Source organism: Mirounga leonina, unplaced genomic scaffold, assembly GCF_011800145.1.
Source record: "Mirounga leonina isolate KUSES-001 unplaced genomic scaffold, KU_Mleo_1.0 Mir_197, whole genome shotgun sequence".
In the NCBI taxonomy this organism is placed as follows: Eukaryota; Metazoa; Chordata; class Mammalia; order Carnivora; family Phocidae; genus Mirounga; species Mirounga leonina.
The window spans coordinates 11,173,898-11,194,289 of NW_023270494.1; the positions used below are offsets into that span (position 1 = coordinate 11,173,898).

The 20,392-nt window shown below is 47.2% G+C and overlaps 1 long non-coding RNA gene across 1 annotated transcript in view; it reads right to left on the minus strand.

Annotated features, from left to right (window-relative positions):
- The window catches only part of LOC118024335, an 83,323-nt gene that overhangs the window by 21,518 nt on the left and 41,413 nt on the right, over window positions 1-20,392 (minus strand). The window contains exon 4 of the long non-coding RNA XR_004683085.1: window positions 3,417-3,556. This is a non-coding gene — a long non-coding RNA (uncharacterized LOC118024335). The remainder of the gene's footprint in view (window positions 1-3,416; window positions 3,557-20,392) is intronic.

Here is a 20,392-nt window from a genome sequence, read left to right on the forward strand (position 1 = left end):
CATCCTGAGCTCGGTGGGGGCTGGCTCCTTCCATCCTGAGCTCGGTGGGGGCTGGCTCCTTCCACCTGCTTCCAGCAGGACTGATTGCCAATGCTGCAGAAAGCAAACACTGACTGAGGAGGCTTTGGCAAAGCCCAGGGAAGCTGCTTTCCTCTCTTTTGGGGGGGGAGGGGCAAAGGGAGAAACAGCATCTTAAGCAGGCTCCAAGCCCAGCTCAGAGCCCAAGGCAGGGCTCTGTCTCACGACCCTGAGATTATGACCCGAGCCAAAATCAAGAGCCAGACCCTCAACCGACTGAGCTACCGAGGCGCCCCTGGATTCCTCTTTTAAGATAACGCTAAGCCAGTGGCACAGCTGTCTGAGACAGAGCTGGTGGTGTAAGATTAGGACAGGATTTGGTCTGCCTGGGTCTAGAGGGGACCTTCCCCCCCAGAATAACACATGTCCCTACAGAGACCGGAGAGGGAGTGCAGCTGGCAGTTCATGCCCCGCCCCCAAAACGCCTTCCCCTTTCATTTGTCTTATAAATGCTTCCTGAGAATCCACTGTATACAAGACCCTGGGCTGGGCTCTGCTAGCCCACCACCACCTACTTCCACCAATGAAGGTTTTTAAAATGTCGGAACCTTACTATGGTCTCAAAAATTAAGTATTCTGGCAGATGCTAGAAAAAGTCATTCTGAGTTTTTTTTTTAAGATTTATTTATTTGACAGAGAGAGAGAGAGAGAGAGCACAAGCAGGGGGAGCAGGAGAGGGAGAAGCAAGCTCCCTGCTGAGCAGGGAGCCCGATACGGGGCTCGATCCCAGGACCCTGGGATCATGACCTGAGCTGAAGCAGATGCCACACCAACTGAGCCAGCCGGGTGCCCCTGCATTATTTTTTTCTACCTACTCTGGCATCCTGGGGAAACTGCTATGTCAAGCCTACTTCATTCTCTAGTTTGAAATTCTGTTGGAAGAGCAATGCTTCATCCTGGGGTTGCTGAAAGCTTTCAGGAACCACGTGACCAAATACCACCTAGACCCAGGTCTCCCACCCTGGCTGTCCACAACATTGGCTCCTAAAATCTAGAGAAAAGGAAAGGAGCAACACCTAAGGTCATGGCTGGCTCAGTAGAGGAAAACCTAGAGGTGGAGTCTTGCCATTCGTTAAGGCTTTGGTGCATGTGGGGGGGTGGGGAGGGAAGAAGCAATTTTGTCCAACATCATTAGGAAGTTACATTACACCGAGGCAGGACTGCATCGCATGCTTCAAAATCGTCAGTGTGAAAATCAGTGATTAAGGGTCACGGTGATGAGGTCATTTACTCTAGGACTCGAGAGCCCTGTATCTCTAAATGAGCCTTGGATCCCTAAGTTGGTTTAAATGTGGTCCCACATAAGGTCGAGAATATGAACTGGATGGCTTCATGTTCCCTGGGAACCCTAGACTTTGGATTAGACTAGCCAACCTCGGCTTGGTTTGCTTAAGGCTTGGCCATGGGCCAGATGTCTATCTTGCACAGTGATTTTGAAATTGCTGAGAAAACTTCAGAATCCTTGCTTCTATTTTGGAAATCAGCACTTGTCTCCTTGCAACAGGGGTTGTACTGAAGCATCCACTAATGCAGGGGGTGGCAAACTACAGCCCATTAGGCCAAATTTGTCCTGCCATCTGTTTTGGATGACTTGCAAACCAAGAATGGTTTTGCCGTTTTTAAATGGCTGAAAAAAAAAGAAATCAAAAGAGGGGCGCCTGGGTGGCTCAGTTGTTAAGCATCTGCCTTCAGCTCAGGTCATGATCCCAGGGTCCTGGGATCGAGCCCCGCATCGGGCTCCCTGCTCAGCGGAGAGCCTGCTTCTCCTTCTCCCACTCCCCCTGCTTGTGTTCCCTCTCTCGCTGTGTCTCTCTCTGTCAAATAAATAAATAAAATCTTTTAAAAAAAGAAAGAAATCAAAAGAATAAAATTTTGTGATACATGAAAATGATATGAAAGTTACATTTGGTGCCTACCGATAAAGTGTTACAGAAACAGCCACACCCACTCATTTACTTGTTATCTGTGGCTACTTTTGTGTGGCAACAACCACGTTGTGTAGTTGCAACAGCGATGATATGGCCATAAAGCGTAACGTTTTTACCATCTGGCCCCTCCAGAGAAAGTCTGCCGACTTCTGCGCTAATATGAAAAAATAATTCTGCATAAATCCAAAAAAGTGAGAGGGTCACATAATTCATTACTTAATTAACCTAATTAAATGACCGTATTGAAGCCCGTAATGATCTTCTCTACTCAGTTAAACCCCCAGAGCAATAATTAACTCAACTCATGTGGCATCAGCAAAACAATTTGCCAATAATGCATCTAGCAAAGAGAACTGCCCACTGTGCTTATCATATTCCAAAAAGCAAATCAGACTATCCTATAGGTTCCATGTGTCTCTCCTAACGAGGGCTTTCATTCTTGGCTCTGGGTTGAGGGTCTGCTTCCTTCGAACCTCCCTTGTTATTCTGTGGGTGGGGTCAAACACAAAGAAATGAACCCTAGGTCTAGCGCTGTGCATGGATCCTAACAGCATGGCATTTCTCTCCTCGCTTCCCTGGAACAGACTGGAAGCTGCCGGTCCCACTGGGACCTGTTTACCCACCATTAATCTCGAGTCTGAACACCACCAAAGCTATGGGACGAAGCTGGGACTTTTCTCCTCCAATATCAAAAAGCTTACGAATACATGACGTGAGTCTTCCCAGGATCCCTTTTTCCCCTTACCCTTTGCACACTGAGGAATGACAGCGTGCCCCGCATGGGGGTACGCTCAGCAAATGAAGAGCTGACAAGGACCAAAGGAGCAGGAGTAAGTGGAGTGAAACACTCACAGAAGTCAAGTGGGGGACACAGATCCCTGGGGTAAAGGGTCAGGAAGCCCAGAGGAGGAGGAGTTGGGGGGGCGTGGGCTAGGGCTTAACTCTGGTGGAGGTGGCCCTTCACTGGAAGCCAAAATCAGAGCCCTGAAAGAGGAATAGGAGTGAGGCTGGGGAGGAGTAAGGCGAGGGCGGGGGACGGGGGGAGGCAGGGCAGGGGTGGAGGGCGGAAAGACCAGGGCAGAAAGTGAGGCTTGCGTTGTGTTAAGAAAGTGACAATGATGCTGGAGATGCTAACTCTCCCAGAGGAAGGCAACGTGGCAAGTCAGGGAAAGGAGGAGGGCGGCAGGAGGCCCGGCTGGAGGCCTCTCATTGTGCCCTGCAGACGTGCTCTGGCCCCATCCAGAGTGCTCGGGGTGCCCGGGCGCCATGGACATCCCTGCGGCTTCATGCCGTCGCTCTTCAAGGTGGGCTCTGAACACTGCCTTCCTCGGAACAGAGTCACCACCCTGAAGCAATGCAGTGAATTTATACTCAATGCAAGAGACGGTAACAGAGAGACAGTCCTCCCACCTGGCTGGGTCTCAGTTTCTCCATGCAGGAAGTGGGATGTTGGATCTCTGGAATCCCCAGTGGTGCCTGGTTTTGTTCAGCTCCTCCGCCCGCCTCCAGAACTGCTAGCACGGTGTCCTTCAGGCTCCTTATGGTCAGTGCTGCAGAAAAGTAAAACAACACGCATCTATGTTTCCTGCTGTGTGGGCGGCAGGAAATGGCCCAAGCCCCTCATTGGGATGAGGTTCCTGCGGCGTGTCCAGCCGCCCACTCCTCAGCAGCCCCCACCCTCGCAGGTGTGTCGGCTGGGAAGGAGGGCACGTTCGGTCATCAGCAACAGGAATCCGTCCCCTCCCCATGTTCCCGACTGTGTCCCTGCCTCTGTGGGTTGTAAAAGTGTCACCTCTGCAGGCAGGGAGGGCAGGGCATGCCCGGGGTGGCCCCAGGGTCAGAATCTAGGCTGGGCATCACTCTCCCACTGGCCACACATGGGCAGAGCTAGGAGGGGTAGCAGCTCCATGGAGAAACTGGTGTGCGGGCAGAATTTGATGCTCTGTTGTCAGCCCGGAGAGGCTAGGGCAGGAGAGAGATCTGAGTGAGGGTGGGATGGTCAGGAACCCGGAAGACCAGGTGAAAGCAAGCATCACGGCAGTTGGAAGGCAGGGACTGACACTGTCGTGGCAGTGGGCACCCAGCAGGACCCTCCAACAGAGAGCTGGGTCCAGGCAGAGGGTGCCGTGAAGGGGAACTCTCTGGCTTGGGAATCCACTGTGCACCTTACGGTGGTGTCTCTCCTAGCGGAATGCAGGTGGGGCTCCTTTGTGCCTCAGTTTCTAATAGAAGCCAGATTAGAATCGCAAGATAGGACCCTGCAACACACATCGCACCCTGCCTCCTGCCCCTTGCCTCCAAGAAGGATGACTTGCAACCCATGGCATTCTTGACATTCCAGTTTCATATAAACCGTGCCATTTTAAGGCTGGAAAAAATAATCCATCATATGGGTGGGTGGTGAGTGCCCAAGTTCCTGTAGCGAGTGGCAAGCTCCTAACTAGAACTCAGTGCCCTGACCCGCAATCTAGCATGTCAGGCTCCCAGCAACAAACAGAAGGGATGGCCCTTCGATCCGTCTCCCAAGGCCATAGAAAATTAAGAAAGGTAAATGGAAATCCAACTAATAATCAAGAGGCATGAACAAGAGCGGGCTGTTTTTAAAAAGTACACCTTGTCTTGGTGTGAGCACATGGGACTTGGTAATCACATGCTACCTCAGCCCTCAGCTCCTCACTGCAGGTGCATGTGGCCCATCTGCCCCAGCAGGGCCCCTTCCAGCACTTCATGGACATGAAAGCAGAGAAGAGACTAGCCGGCCGGAAGGAGCGCCGCAGTCGCTTTGGAGACATCAACGTGTGCAAATGCTATCAGTTTGGGCAGATCTTCTCCCCTTTCCAGGCCCTCGCCACAACGGTGAGCAAGCTTCTCCTTGGAAAAGCGTTTGTAAGTCTTTCAGTGAGAACACAGACAAACCCCAGTTCTTTCCACTTTTAAGAAATATGTTAGTCAGTTCTGGTCACAAAAACGCTGCATAACAAGCTACCCTAAAATTTACTGGCTTACCATTACAACCCCCCATGTTTCTCACTTGCTAGCCTGCAGAGAAATACACTCATTCCATTTCTATTGACTGCAAGTTCATAGGTAGGAGGGAGTGAAGAACTGAAAACAATAATCCCATCTACCACAAGAGACTAACTATAGCCTAGTCCCTAACAGACAGTAACCTTAGGTTTAGGGGGAGATCTGAAGGCAAAAGGGTTGTAGCTGTGGTGTTCTGAAATAAGACCATTTCAAGAGGAGAGAGAGGTCTGGGGAAGAGGGAAATTTTGGGGATAAGGGAAGATGGTTCTGGCTCCTATCCCTCTACCCTACCTGTGACCTTCTGGACTCATGTCAATTCAAGTGGGACCATTCCTAAATGCATTTCCTTAAAACCATTACTGTGATGTCTTTCTAGACATACATGCCTATGATTCTAACATTTGAGGGTGCATATGAATCACTTGGGAAGCCTGATTATAATGTAAATTCCCAGGCTTATAGTGATTTCAGTTCAGAGGGTTTGGGTGGGGTCTTGGAATTTCCTTTGTTAACAAATTCTCTGTTCACCACCTTCATGCATCGTCACTCGGGCACTCCTTCCCAACCTTGTTCACTTCATCAACTGGCAGCATGACCAACCCATCCTCGTTTGCCTATGGATTGGGAAGAGCAGCACCCATGTGTTGGGTTTGTACTATGTGCCAGGTGTAGTGCTAAAGGTTTTACCAATCCTTAATCTTCATGACTTCCACCACATTAACATCACCATCAAGTTATCGATGAGCCAAGAAAAGCTGAGACATGTTAAGTAACTTGCAAGATTATCATTGCTCAGTGCAGAGCCAGGATATGAACCTGCTATGCTAGACCAAGTGCTCCCCGCCCCCCAAACTGTACGTCATTGCCATTATTCTCCACCTTGTAGGAAATGCAAAGACTGGTGTTTCCCCGAGACCTGCCCATGAGTCCGAACCTGCAGAGAATGGGAATTTCCTCCACCACTGAAGGGAATCTCCAGGATTCAGAGCTGGGCGTGAGAAAGGATGACAGCAACCACAAAAAAGAGAAGCCAGCGAGTCACATTAAAATGCCTTTATTCCCCCCAATAGTTAAAGCAACAAAATCTAATGACATGAAATAATAAAAATTTTAAAACTGCATTCTGGCACCCTACTGCAAGACTTTGCATTAAAACAGTTAGAGACCAGAGATTCAGGAACACTGAAACGTTCTCAAACCTGACTTAACATTTAGATAATTTGAGAGCCACCAACATGCGTCTGTGTGAATATTCTGGGGAGAGTGAGAAAATTAGGAGCTGCAATACTTAACTAGAACTGAATCCTCAATAGGTTTTCCTCAGAAGTCTAAAGATGGGGGAAGGGATGGCTACAGTTCAATGAATCAAGAACCCCACTCTTTCCATCTCCTGGTCTACCATCACCAGAGTGTTGGATGGCAACCTCGGGATTCACTCCTCGTGGTGACAAAGCGGTTGCCACTGCACCAAACACCACATCCTCACATGAGCACATCCAACACAGGAAGGCCAAAGTTTCTCCTCATGCTACAAATACATGCACACGTGTACACACACACACATACACACAAGGAGAACCTTTCCTGGGAACCACTCAGCAGATTTTTCAGCAATTCTCGGCTAGGATGGTGCAGCTTGCCCATGCTATAACCAAAAGGAAAGCTGGGAAGCAAGTTCTACCATCACTGAAAGAAAGTAATAAAATGACTGATGGGGGATCAATCAATGTCTGCCACAATGGACACTCACTAGTGTGCAGGTCAGACCATTACAGTGAGAAATTTCTATTTTCACTGGGTGAAATCTATCTTCTTATAATTTTTAAACACCCATCCTAAGGTTGCTCCTCCAAGAAACCTCCTCCACCTTAACTGGCTTTCATTTTCCTTTGATTTTAAAAGTAATGGATCGGGCCACCTGGGTGGCTCAGTCATTAAGCGTCTGCCTTCAGCTCAGGTCATGATCCCAAGGTCCTGGGATCGAGCCCCACTTCAGGCTCCTGGCTCAGCAGGAAGCCTGCTTCTCCCTCTCCCACTCCCCCTGCTTGTGTTCCCTCTCTCGCTGTGTCTCTCTCTGTCAAATAAATAATAAAATCTTTAAAAATATATAAAAGTAATGGATGCTTATAATAAAAACTACTCTAAAGTCCAATCAAGAGAATAACAATGACCCAAATCACACTGTTCAGAGACAACTAGTGTTTTCATCCAGGCACTTTCAGATTGCTTTTCAGTCTCTTGCCATTATTGGTCATGCCGGGTTTCCTTTGGGCCTCGATCTCTTTCCCATAGTTTTCACTGGGTTGTCATTTACCACCATTGCCTGACACCTCTTGACAGGCCACCTGATCCACTTCCGGGTCCCTTCTCTTGCTGCCATGGTTACTGAAGCCATGGTGTCTTCTTCCTTATAGCGCTGTCCCTAGGAAGGAGCTCTATCCTTTCCTTGCTTCCATCTTTTGAACATACTAAACAACCCCCCAAAACAGAAACAAAACTTATTCTTTCTTCTCGGAAAAATCTTTAACCTTTTTCACAAATTCATGGAGGGCGTCATCTTTTTGTTAATAGCATCATATAGCTATAGACCTCCATATATTTCTGAACAGTATGCTACGCAGAAGACACTACAGTTCCTCCTCTTCGAGCACATGTCCTTTTTCTTTTATCTTTTTTTTTCTTGGAGTTTCTTTTTTTATTTAATTTACTTTTATTTTAAATGCTAGTATAATTAACACATGGTGTTGTGTTAGTTTCAGATGTGCAGTAGAGTGATTCAACACTTCCATTCAACACCTGGTGCTGGTCAAAAGCCCACCCCCCCCCCACCCCGACCACACTCCCCTTTGGTAACCAACAGTTTGTTCTCTATAGTTAAGAGTCTATTTCTCGGTTTGTCTCTCTTTTTTTCCCCCCTTTGCTCATTTTTTTGTTTGTTTCTTAAATTCCACATACAAGTGAAATCATATGGTACTTGTCTTTCTCTGACTGACTTATTTCACTTAGCATTATACTCTCTAGCTCCATCCATGTCATTGCAAATGGCAAGATTTCATTCTTTTTATGGCTGTGTAATATTCCATTCTTCCGAAGGAGACATCAGATGGATATATACATATATCTCCACTTTATCCATTCACCTATGGATGGACTCAGGCTGCTTCCATAATTTGGCTATTGTATATAATAATGCAACAAACATAAGGGGTCATGTATCCCTTTAAATTACTGTTTTTAGGGGTGCCTGGGTGGCTCAGTTGGTTAAGCAACTGCCTTCGGCTAGGTCATGATCCTGGAGTCCCGGGATCGAGTCCTGCATCAGGCTCCCTGCTCGGCGGGGAGCCTGCTTCTCTCTCTGACCCTCCCCCCTCTCATGTGCTCTCTCTCTCTCTCATTCTCTCTGTCTCAAATAAATAAAATCTTTAAAAAAAAATTACTGTTTTTATATTTGGGGGGTAAATACCTAGTAGTGTGATTGCTGGATCATAGGGTCATTCTATTCTTAATTTTTTTGAGGAACCTCCATGCTGTCTCCCACAGTGACTGAACCAGTTTGCATTCCTACCAACAGTACACAAGTGTTCCTTTTTTTCCACATTCTCGCCAACACTTGTTTCTTGTGTTTTTTATTTTAGCCATTCTGACAGGTGTGTGGTGATATCTCATTGTACTTTTGATTCGCATTTCCCTGATGATGAGTGATGCTAAGCATCTTTTCATGTCTGTTGGCCATCTGGATGTCTTCTTTGGAGAAATGTCTGTTCATTTCTTCTGCCCATTTTTAATTGAATTATTTGTTTTGGGGGTGTTGAGTTGTATAAGTATTTTATATACTTTGGATACTAACCCTTTATCAGATATGTCATTTGGAAACACATCCTCTCTCAATCTGAGGCAAACAGCTCCCTCTGCAGCTGTGTTGATTAATTGCCTGCTTGCTTTTCATCTTACTGATACCACTTACAATTAACACAGGCAGAATTTTATATTTTAGTGTTTCCCATTTTGCTTGAGCCAGAGATCCACAAACTATGGTTCTCTGGCCAAATCCGGCCCTCCTCGTGTTTTTATAAATAAAGTTTTATTGGAACACAGACATGCCAATTTGTTTACATATTGTCTACTGCTGCTTTCGTGTTACAATAGCAGAGTTGACTAGTTGCAACAGAGACCCAAAGCTGAAAATATTTACTATCTGGCTCTTTACAGGAAAAGCTTGCTGAGCTGTCTTAACCCAGATTTCCCTTTATAAGTTCTGGCTAAGGTACCTGCTTTGCTGACCTCAGGTTTTTAAAATTTTTCCATAAGGTCTATGATTATGTCCATCTAAATTTTCCATCACAAATATGAACTCAAGTAACAATAACACTAACAGCTAAAATTTATCGCATACTGATACTTACCATGTACTAAGTGTATCTATTCTTTGACTTTCAGCAAGCTCACTATGAAGTAGGTATTACTATTATGCCCACTTTCCAAAGAGGAAAACAGAGTCAAGGCAGGGTAAAGGAACATAGCTAATCAGTCGCAGAAGCGGAATTTGGACCCAGGAGATGATGCTCCAGAACCTATGCTCTTACCATTGCAGTAATCTGCTTACCCAGTGGTCATTCTCCCCCAAAGCTGCCTTCGCCCTAATGTTCCCAGCCAGTCTTCCTTACTGGTTTAAGTGCCAAGTGGAAGACCTCTGTGTGGTTTCATCCACCTTCTTGGGGATGAAATTACCAGCAAAAGAAGTCAAGAACTTACCCAGTTCCTTTTCTAGAAGGATCCATGGTAGAGGGCTGTCTAATGCCCCCATCACTACTCTACCTGCCTGCAGGCTAACTGGCCATCTGTGTTAAGAAACCATCCTGCAAGAAAGGGGAACCCTCCTACACTGTTGGTGGGAATGCAAGCTGGTGCAGCCACTCTGGAAAACAGTATGGAGGTTCCTCAAAAAGTTGAAAAGAGAGCTACCATATGATCCAGCAATTGCACTACTGGGTATTTACCCCAGAGATACAAAAGTAGGGATCCGAAAGGGTACGTGCACCCCGATGTTTATAGCAGCAATGTCCACAATAGCCAAACTGTGGAAAGAGCCAAGATGTGCATCGACAGATGACTGGATAAAGAAGATGTGGTATATATATACAATGGAATATTATGCAGCCATCAAAAGGAATGAGATCTTGCCATTTGCAACGACGTGGATGGAACTGGAGGGTGTTATGCTGAGCGAAATAAGTCAAACAGAGAAAGACATGTATCATATGACCTCACTGATATGAGGAATTCTTAATCTCAGGAAACAAACTGAGGGTTGCTGGAGTGGGGGTGGGGTGGGAGGGATGGGGTGACTGGGTGATGGACACTGGGGAGGGTATGTGCTCTGGTAAGCGCTGTGAATTGTGCAAGACTGTTGAATGTCAGATCTGTACCTCTGAAACAAATAATGCAATATATGTTAAGAGAAAAAAAAAAGAAGAAGGTAGCAGGAGGGGAAGAATGAAGGGGGGAATTCGGAGGGGTAGACAAACCATGAGAGACGATGGACTCTGAAAAACAAACTGAGGGTTCTAGAGGGGAGGGGGGTGGGAGGATGGGTTAGCCTGGTGATGGGTATTGAGGAGGGCACATTCTGCATGGAGAACTGCATGTTATGCACAAACAATGAATCATGGAACACTACATCTAAATCTAATGATGTAATGTATGGGGATTAACATAACAATAAAAAAATTAAAGAAACCATCCTGCATATCTTGTGCATAACCTGGCTGTTTGTGTATAAGCTTCCGGAATTCTCTCCTTTTATTCAGTGAGCCACTCCTTCCCACCTGCTGTTTCCATACCACGGGAGGATTCCATAGCAAAGGCCAAGCTCTGTATGGGGGTCAGTGAGGGCTTAACATCAGTGCTACTCAACCAGAGGTCTTCCACTTGGCACTTAAAGCATGTTTTCCTTTAAACAAGGTGTAGCCTTCCACCCAGACCGGAGCAGAGAAAAAGCTCTGGGCAATCACAATGGAAGCCAATGAAAGCTTGAGACCCACAGAGGAGATTTCCAACACTTAGCCCATGTGCTCCAGCATTAAAAGGAAGAACTATCAATTTAATTCACAACTGACAATACATCTGATTTATATACAGCTTTGCAGGAACCCATTAATACACAAGGCAAGACCTATGTAGACAGAGCTTTCTTCTACTATCGGCTTCGAGCAAGGCAAGATTCATCAGTGAGAAGTAATAATGATTGCATCAGCCAGCAAATCCTGAGTAATCACTTTGTTCCAGGCCCTGTGTTAAAAGCTTCTGTGGTGTTACCTCATTTAATCCACACTATTGTTCCACTACAATAATCCACTAGTATGAAGTTTCAAGAAAGTACAAGAACACCATCACACGCCTGCCTCCTCTCTTGTGCGGGCATTTGATGAGCACCCTCTAGAGTCTGGACATGCTCTCCCAGGCCTGTCCTCTGCCCCACAGCCCCGACGAGCAACAATTTCTATTCCACACTTGCTCAGAACCAGCACACACATTCTTACCCATTCTGCCCTGTGCTTTATGTGTTCTTTGCTCTTTTCTGAGCTATCTTGATAACTTCACCCATGCCTCTCTGACAAATGCCAATGGATTCATCTGCCATTGCTTGGAGGTAACATCTTTCAATTTTGGCTGCTGCCTTCTGGGGCTCCGACGTAAAAAGTGAGGGCACCCACCTGCTGGCAGCTGTGGGGGGGCGGGGCAGGCAGTTTCCATGGCGAGAACCCCGCAAGGGAGCCGCTGGGCTTTTGGCGGCGTGTGGTTCCGTGAGTGGGGAAGTTAGGAGGAAAGCAGGGGAACGGGGAGAAGGCTCCTGGGATGGTGAGAAGCTTAAGGTCGGCTTGAGGATGGGCTCTGCCCCTCACAACCGTGGCCTGGGGCAAGATGCATAGGATGTTGAGCAGTCTGATTCCTGGTCAGAGGCCTCGGTGTGACTTTTCAGGCCTGACCACAGACAGGGAATCGCAATCAGACTCGGGCCTCTCTGGCCCCATGCTTTTCTCACATTTGGAGAACCTAGCCAGACGCCTTCATTCTTGGGTCTCTCTACCCGAGGCCTTGGGTAGACAGGGGTCTTCCTCAGAGCCTCTGCCGGGCAGAACGAGGGGTGAAACCAGGACATTTCCCCACCCAGACTCAGTCCCCAGTACTTTTCCGCTCCCAGCACCCCCTCTCCCCTCTGACCTCAGTGTCCATAAAACTACAGGGCCTTTTGTTGGGGTTCCCTTCGCAGCAAGACCACCTGCCCCTCGCTGTTCGTCGGGGGAACAGAATTGGGGGTGGCGTTTCCTCCGGTTTGGGACTCCCGCTTCTACCATCGCAGTGAGGAAACGCTTACTCTCATTTTTGCCTTGTCACTTGAATGGGCTACTGGACGCAGGCAGCTCAACTCTCTCTGCCGCTCGCTGAGCTCCCCACCCAAGTGCCCCAGCCTTTCTCGGGTGAGGAGGGGAGACCAGGGCGAGCCTCTCATCAAGGTGAAGTGCAGGAAGGGTCTGGCACATAATGAGGACGTAGTGGTAGCTGTCTGTTTTTTCCTTATCTTCTCCAAAGCTTGATGCTAAGTCTCAAGTCCAGACTCATGTGCACGTGCACATGTGTAATGAATTTGAGAGGAAGGGTGAGGGATAGGACTGGGGCTGCAAAATCCACCATCGCTCCCTCTCCCACTCCCCCTGCTTGTGTTCCCTCTCTAGCTGTCTCTCTCTCTCTCTGTCAAATAAATAAATAAAAAATCTTAAAAAAAAAAAAATTTAAAATCCACCATCGCAGCCCCTTAGCCAACAAACGCACACTCACACCCACCTGGGAACTCCGCCTTTCTCTCTGACACCTAACTTTTCTCCCTGAAAGTGAAGACAGTCTCCTGCTACGAGGAGCGGCTCCCCCAGGCCTCCCCACAGCCCCACAGGTGCCAGGAGCCTGGTCTGGGAGGCACTGGGACCGACAGAGTCTGGTGCCATTGCCCAGTAGAGGAAAGCTGCTGCGGTTGGTTATTTACGAGGAGGAAGCCAGCCTGGAAATCCCACATAAATGGGATTGGTTCCAGTTTTACATTTCAGGGGCATCTTTCATTTGAGACTCTAGAAATTGTCATTTTTTTAATGGTCTGTTAATTAAACTTCTCCGTCTGCTTTGTCATTGTGACCTCCAAGACGTCAGTGGATAGAGTAAAAGATGGGTGCCTTCAGAAACCCCCCCAGGTGCTTCGAGGTGGCAGGAAGGAGAGGAAATCTGCGAAGCTGGTCAGACTGGGCCTGCCTGGGTGGGGGGAGGGTGTGTGACCACAGCTGGTAATCTGGAGAGAGGCTCTTTCCCATCCCTGGGGGTTTACATTGGCATGGGATTCTGGGTCCTGTGGGTGACAGGTAGGGGAGGGAGGCAGAGGGATCGGGAAATGAGGAAGAGTGAAGACGGGGCCCTCTGAGCTCAGACCCTGGGCATTGACAGTGAGCATGACAACATCCCCATTCGCAAGGAGTCCCCGGTCTGCGCCCCCATTGCCCCTATGCAGCCCACTGCCTGAATCCTCCCCACCGAGCTCTGAGGTCCAGAACATGGCAGTGACCCGCGCTGTCGCTGGGCCTGATGCAGTCTCTACTCTACTGCCCCCTCCTCGAGCTGGCTGTGGGGATGGGCACTCCCTGCTGCATGTGGGGAGGGAGCTCCGAGAGCCTCTTCCCCAGGGATGTTGTCACATCCCTGGCAAGTACCTATCCCTCTGGCACATTCATTCGTTTGGCAAATGTTTGAGTGAGTCCCTACAGTGTACCAGGCACTGACAGGTATTAGGGGTAGTCCAGGGAACAGGACAGATGTGGTCTCTACTCCCCCACACAAAAGGACCTAACGGTTAGTGGGAAGGACCGACCAGCAATGACTTGCAATAAAGGGTGCTCCATGAAGGATCTCCACCAGGAGATGCAGGATTCCATGTGGCATACTGGCGGTGGGGGGCGGGGCGGGGGGGACTAGATTTTCCTGGGAAAATCAGGGAAGGCTTCTCTGAAGAAGTGACATTTCAACTGAGACCACGATGAGTCAACCATAGTGGAGGCATCTTCCAGGCACGGGAACTGTTCTTACGAAGTCCTAATGATAAGTGAGCACAATGCTTTCAGGAAACTGAGAGGGGGACCCATGGGGCTGGAGTGGGAAACAGCGAAGGGGGAAGCGTGGTGCCAGGTGACGGAGAAGAGTCATCAGGTGCCGGGAGGGGCCTCAGAGGCCACGGCAAAGGCTCAACCACACTTCAAGGGCAGTGGGATCCACTGAAGGGTTTCAACCACAAGAGAGCCATGCGATTTTGCCTGTTAAAAGGATGACCCTAGTTACCGTATGGAGAGAACCAGAGAATCAGAGACAAGAGACTCTAGCTAGGGGAGCAATGCCATGGTCCAGGCTAGGGATATGATGTCTGGGCCCAAGGTAGAGGCAGAATTGGGGGAGAGACAGCCATGGGTCAGAGGCCTGGCAACAACTGATGTTTGAGTGGATGTCACAGGTGAGGGAGCAAAAGGTTTCCATCTTTCATCTAGGTTTCTGGTTTCGGCAACTGAGTAGATGGTGGTGCTGTTTGCTGGAATGGGTTTATTTGCCCAGGCTGGCCTCAAGATCTATAGACCACCATCCCCACGCAAGTTCCAAAACACAGGTCTACCAACAACCACCCAAACTAGGCCCGCATAAACATTGCAAAAATCCTGCCCTTTTTATTTAATACAAGGTCTTTTCAAACAAAGCTGCTCCTTGTAAGTGCTCCTGGGTCCCAGATAACCCACATCCTTGAGAAGCAAAACAAAACAGAAAAAACAAAACAAAAAAAACCCCTCACGGTTTGGTTTGGTTTTGTTCCTATTTCTTGCTGACTAGAAGTAACTGCTGCCCATATGCTCAGAAAAACGTCCAACGTTTGCATGTTTCTTTTTTATTTAGTTTTATCTGGTTGAGCCACAGAGCCTTTAGCTGAGTAACCCTATAATCTGCATGTCGTGAATAGCCATGTAACTGGGCAATTGCAGGAATCGCTGAGGACTGCTGTGTGGACAGTAGGCTTTGGGGTTTTTTCCAACATTTGTTTTTCTAGAGTGCCAGGAAAGGGAACACGTGAGCTGAATCTCAGGGCCCAGTGTCCTTCAGAAGCTACAGCCTTCCTCAAGGAATAATTAAGGTGAGGAAATAGGGCTTTGGTAAGCATAATGAAACCCTGCACCTAGCTGAAAGCCAGAAGGATCTTCTGGATTTTTTTTTTTAATTGAGAATTTGGGGAATAACTAAATTTTGCACAGAGCCCACTTGAGTGCTTAGTATGGTCTTTTCAGAGCTTTGCACTGTGCTGATTACGGTGTTTGTAGACGGTCTCCTGTGTCTCAGCACATCACCACAACACTGTGGATCCATATATCAACACTAGGAATTGATGCTAATATCCTCCATCTTTCAGATGTGCGAGCAGGCTGGGAGCTGTGGGTTAGCGTGCATCAGATCAGGCTGTTAGGAAATTACAGTGACAGACTCACACCCAAGCCGATCCAATGCGCAAGAAGAGAAAGCTTCGCATTTTACCTTAAAGTTGTGATCTGTGAGTCAAGTGCAGAGTTCTATAGCCTGAAACAACACCCTTTGTACCTTTGTCCCTCTCCCTGTGAGTTCCAGACTTGCCTGGGTGTCTCTAGTTCAGCATGTCCAGCCCAAAACATCACACTCCCTCCAACATCTTCAATCTCTCCCACATTCCCCATCTCATTTGATAAAGCTGCCAAGCTGTTGCAACTGGAATCTTGGAGTCGATCTTAACGTGTGTGTGTGTGTGTGTGTGTGTCGCCCACCTATGGCTCCAATCTTTTAAGCATCTTTCAAACTAAGTATGTCCCTCGTCTCCAGCCTCCCTCTACTATCTGAACTTCACACTCACCATCCCTTCTCTATGCATACAATAGCTCTCTAGCCATTCTCTTGTCAGAAAGATTTTTCTGGACACAAATGCGATTCTGTCTCCCCCTTTCATAAATGGCTCCCTGTTGTCTATCTACAAGAGCTCAAATCCTCAGTATGCCACCCACCCACAGCCCTTCTGCACCTGCTCCAGCCTCCCCTCCCGTGCCCCACCCCCCCCACCTCCTCTGAACTCCACCTCCTCACATCCACACCCCTGCACTCACAACAAACCGCGCCTCCCCACTGGCTATCCTGGACTCTTCCACTCCTTTGCACCTGGGCACATAGATCCCCTCTGCCACCACTGTCCCGCCTCTCCTTCTCCCCTGGGGGTCTCCTGCTTATCCTCAGAACTCAACTGGAAAATCACCTCCTCGGTGAAGCCTCCCCTGGCTTGCGGGTGGAACTGGTTCCTCTCTACCTTGCTCCACTGTTAATGGGGTTTATCGCAATGCATTGTGGTCGTCTGTGGTCCGTCTGGAAGGCTCTGCTTTCCTAAGGCGTGGTGATTACGTGTTATGCCCCACTGTATTCCCCCGTGCCCAGTCCAATGCCTGGTACTCAAAGGTTACTAATAAATGTCTGGCGAAGAAGTGGAAGAATGAAAATAAAACATGGCACCCAGGCTTTGGACACCAAGTGTGGTTTTGCACTGACGGGGCAGCTGCTACCAGGGACTACCAATGATGCTAGTGACCCCACCAGGTGACTCAGAGGTGACTGTGGCTATAACAGAGGGCCGACGGGAGGTTTGAAAGCTCCAAGAACGAAAAGTGGATGTCAGCAGACTCTCCTGCAATTGGCAGGCATTTCCCTGAGGTAGCACCGAGTGTTCTGAGTAATTGAGGCAGTTCTGCCCATCTTGTACGTCAGTCGGAAAACAGCCAGGCTGCAGGAGTCTTGCAGGGAAAACAGGAGGAGGGCTTGGTTTGGAGGCCTTTCCCCTGCCGGGGGAGGGGGGCAGATCAGCTCCCGGGTCTCGTTCAATTTTAACACGAATACGTCGTACACCTATTGGGCACCTGGCCTTTTGCTCTACACTCTGATGGAAACATTTCCAAGTACTAGATGGTCTCCCATCGCTCAGGAGGTTGCAGTCTTGCTGGAAAGCCAACTGGAATTATGAAAAATTCACAAGACCATGTAAGATCAATCTTAGATTGTGGAGAATTAGTTGGAAGTAAAGAGGCAACTAAAAAATGGATGGAGGATGGGCGGATGGATGGAGGTGGATGGATGGATGGAGAGGGACGGATGGACGGCTGAATATTCTCTGGACTTGGAATTGCTTCAAGCTAATCGGATGCATGAGAAAATTATAATGCTTCAAGGTGTCACTCTTTCAACACTCCAAGTAACACAGTGATTTAGCCCAATTTAAGACACTCAATATTACTTTAAGCAATGATACTGATGAGTGAGAAGTGAAGATTTTTGCAAGGTTGCTGGTATGGATATTTTTTGGTCCCCAGATGACACCTTCTTTGCCTGCATAAAATGCTAGTCCTGGCAGGAAGTACCAGCAACTCCTCATCACTTAGGAACGAAAATAAGAGGCAAACAGGAAACCGTGTTTATTTTTTACCACAAGTCAGCCAAACTCCCACACCTATGCTGTGCGTTTCCTCTGTTGGGTGTCATAAAGTGCAGCAAGAAAAGGACCCCTCCCTTTCTCCCAAAGGAGCTTACCATCACCCCGATGGGTACAGAGTGTGTGAAAGACAGCAGTGAAGGGACACCTTCTAGCGACAGGTGCAGGGGGGAAAAAAAGCCACATTCTCCATCAGGAATTCCTCAAGAGAGTGGTTCTGAAGCTCCCCGCATGGGGGACTAGGTAGCCTTTTAGCTATTCTAGCAGAGACAAGGTAGCATTTGAGGCAAAGCTCTGAGTCACAGGGTAGACCAAGCTGCTGCCGAAAACTGTTCTGTACTGGAATGACTTGAAAGAAAACAATAGAACTCTTCGAGCCGTGGGATGAGCTACCTGTTTCTAAACCTTGCTAGCCAGGGCTGGTAAAGTTCACCTTCAAAAGATGATTTTGCTCATTATTCCGCCAGTGAGTTTTCTTCATCCCCTGGAGACTCTTCTTGAGAGCCGTTGAAACATGAGTACCTGCTCTAATTTAGACCGCTCTTTTAACTTCATTTAAATTACTGTTATCATGCCCGGTCTTCATAATGATGAGCCTTGGTCGGCAAAAATGTCTCTGAGGTGCAGGCCTTTAAAGAGGATCTGAGTCCAAGGGATATAATTTGACCAGTCTACCACGCAGCATTCACCAGCTCAGCTGGGCTTTGTCCACACTTGCACTGAGCTTCCCTTGCTCCCTTAAGATGTGCCCTGCTTGGCTCTTTCCCATTTTCTTTTAACTTGGATCCACCTGTCTATTCTTCATGTAACAACAGCACCATAGTCAACCACTAAACAGTAGATTGGAGAAATATATTTATTCGTACTCACATGGGTAAAAAATACCATCATCAGGTTGTCCAGTGGAGAACAAAGCTACTTTCAAATGTAGTTGCTCTCCACCTCATACCCATTAGTCCAGCTACTATTTTTTTTTTTTAAGATTTTATTTATTTATTTGAGAGAGAGAGAGAGCACATGAGACGGGGGGAGGGTCAGAGGGAGAAGCAGACTCCCTGCTGAGCAGGGAGCCCAATGCGGGACTCAATCCCGGGACTCCAGGATCATGACCTAAGCCGAAGGCAGTCACTTAACCAACTGAGCCACCCAGGCGCCCTAGTTCAGCTACTATTAAAAAACAAAACAGAACCCAGAAGATAGCAAGTGTAGGTCAGGATGTAAAGAAGCTGGAAACTTTGTGCAGTTTTGGAAGGAATGTAAAATGATACAGCCACTGTGGAAACAGTAGGGTAGTTCTTCAACAAATTAAAAATAGAACAATGAGTGAAATAGACAAAGGGGATTAACAGTATACTTATCGTGGTGAGCATTGAGTAATGTGCAGAAATATTGAATCGTTATATTGTACACCTGAAACTAATATAACACTGTATGTTAATTATACTTTAATAAAAAAGTTAGTACTACCAGATAAGCCACCAATTTCACTTCTGGCTATTTATCTAAGAAAATGAAAACACTAATTCAAAAACCTCCATGTTCATTGCAGAATTATTTATAATAGCTAAGCTATGGAAACAACCTAAGTGTCCATCAATGGACAAATGGATAAAGATGTACATATCTATATCTATATATGTCTTTATATACATATATATATAAATACTCTTTAGCCATAAAAAAGAATGAAATCTTGGGGTGCCTGGGTGGCTCAGTTGGTTAGGCATTCAACTCCTGATTTCAGCTCAGGTCATAATCTCAGGGTTGTGAGATCGAGCCCCATGTTGGACTCTGTGCTATGTGTGGAGTCTGCTTGAGATTCTCTCTCTCCCTCTCCCTCTGCTCCTATCCCCACCCCCCCGCACTCTCTCTGTCTCTAAAAAAAAAAAGAAAGAATGAAATCTTGCTATTGCAACAACATGAATGAACCTTGAGGGCATTATGCTAAGGGAAATGTCACACAGGGAAAAACAAATGCCATATGATCTCACTTACATGTGGATTTTTTGAAAAACCAACAACAACAAAAAAAAAACCCAAGTTTGTAGATACAGAGAACAGAATGGTGGTTGCCAGAGGCAAGGGATGAGGGATGGAAGAAATAGATGAAGGGAGTAAAAAGACACAAACTTCCAGTTATAAAATAATTAAGTCATGAAGATCTAATGTATAGCATAATGACTATAGTTAATAATACCGTATTGCATATTTTAAAGTTGCTAAGAGAGTAGATCTCAAAAGTCATCAGCACAAGAAAAATTGCAACTATGTATGGTGACAGATGTTAGCTAGACTTATTGTGGTGATCCCTTACAATATGTACAAATAGCAAACATGTTGTACACTTGAAACTTGTGTTATATGTCAACTATATCTCAATAAAATAAATAAGGAAGTAGAGAATTAATTAATTTTAAAAAGGTAGTCTGGGACCTCTAAACTCTGGAAATATCTGCATGGCCTGGAAGCATTGCACAGAAAGGTGCTCTGGGTTTCCAGAGCCGTTGTGCCATGTATAAAGATGTCAAACCCTGCCACAGAAGCAGAAATGGAGAAGAGCCAACGCATACATCATTGCTATTCCATCACCCAGCTCGTTTACCTCCCAACAGGGATGATTCTCTCCGGTAGAGAAGTTAGCATCTGGAAAATGAAGAGCCATAGCCTTTAGGAAGGTTTACCAGTTGTTCCATTCAGTTTATCAAAATCATATTGCCCCTAGCCCTTTCCTTTCTGGACTAGCCAGTCTTCCTTCCTTCCTTCCTTCCTTCCTTCCTTCCTTCCTTCCTTCCTT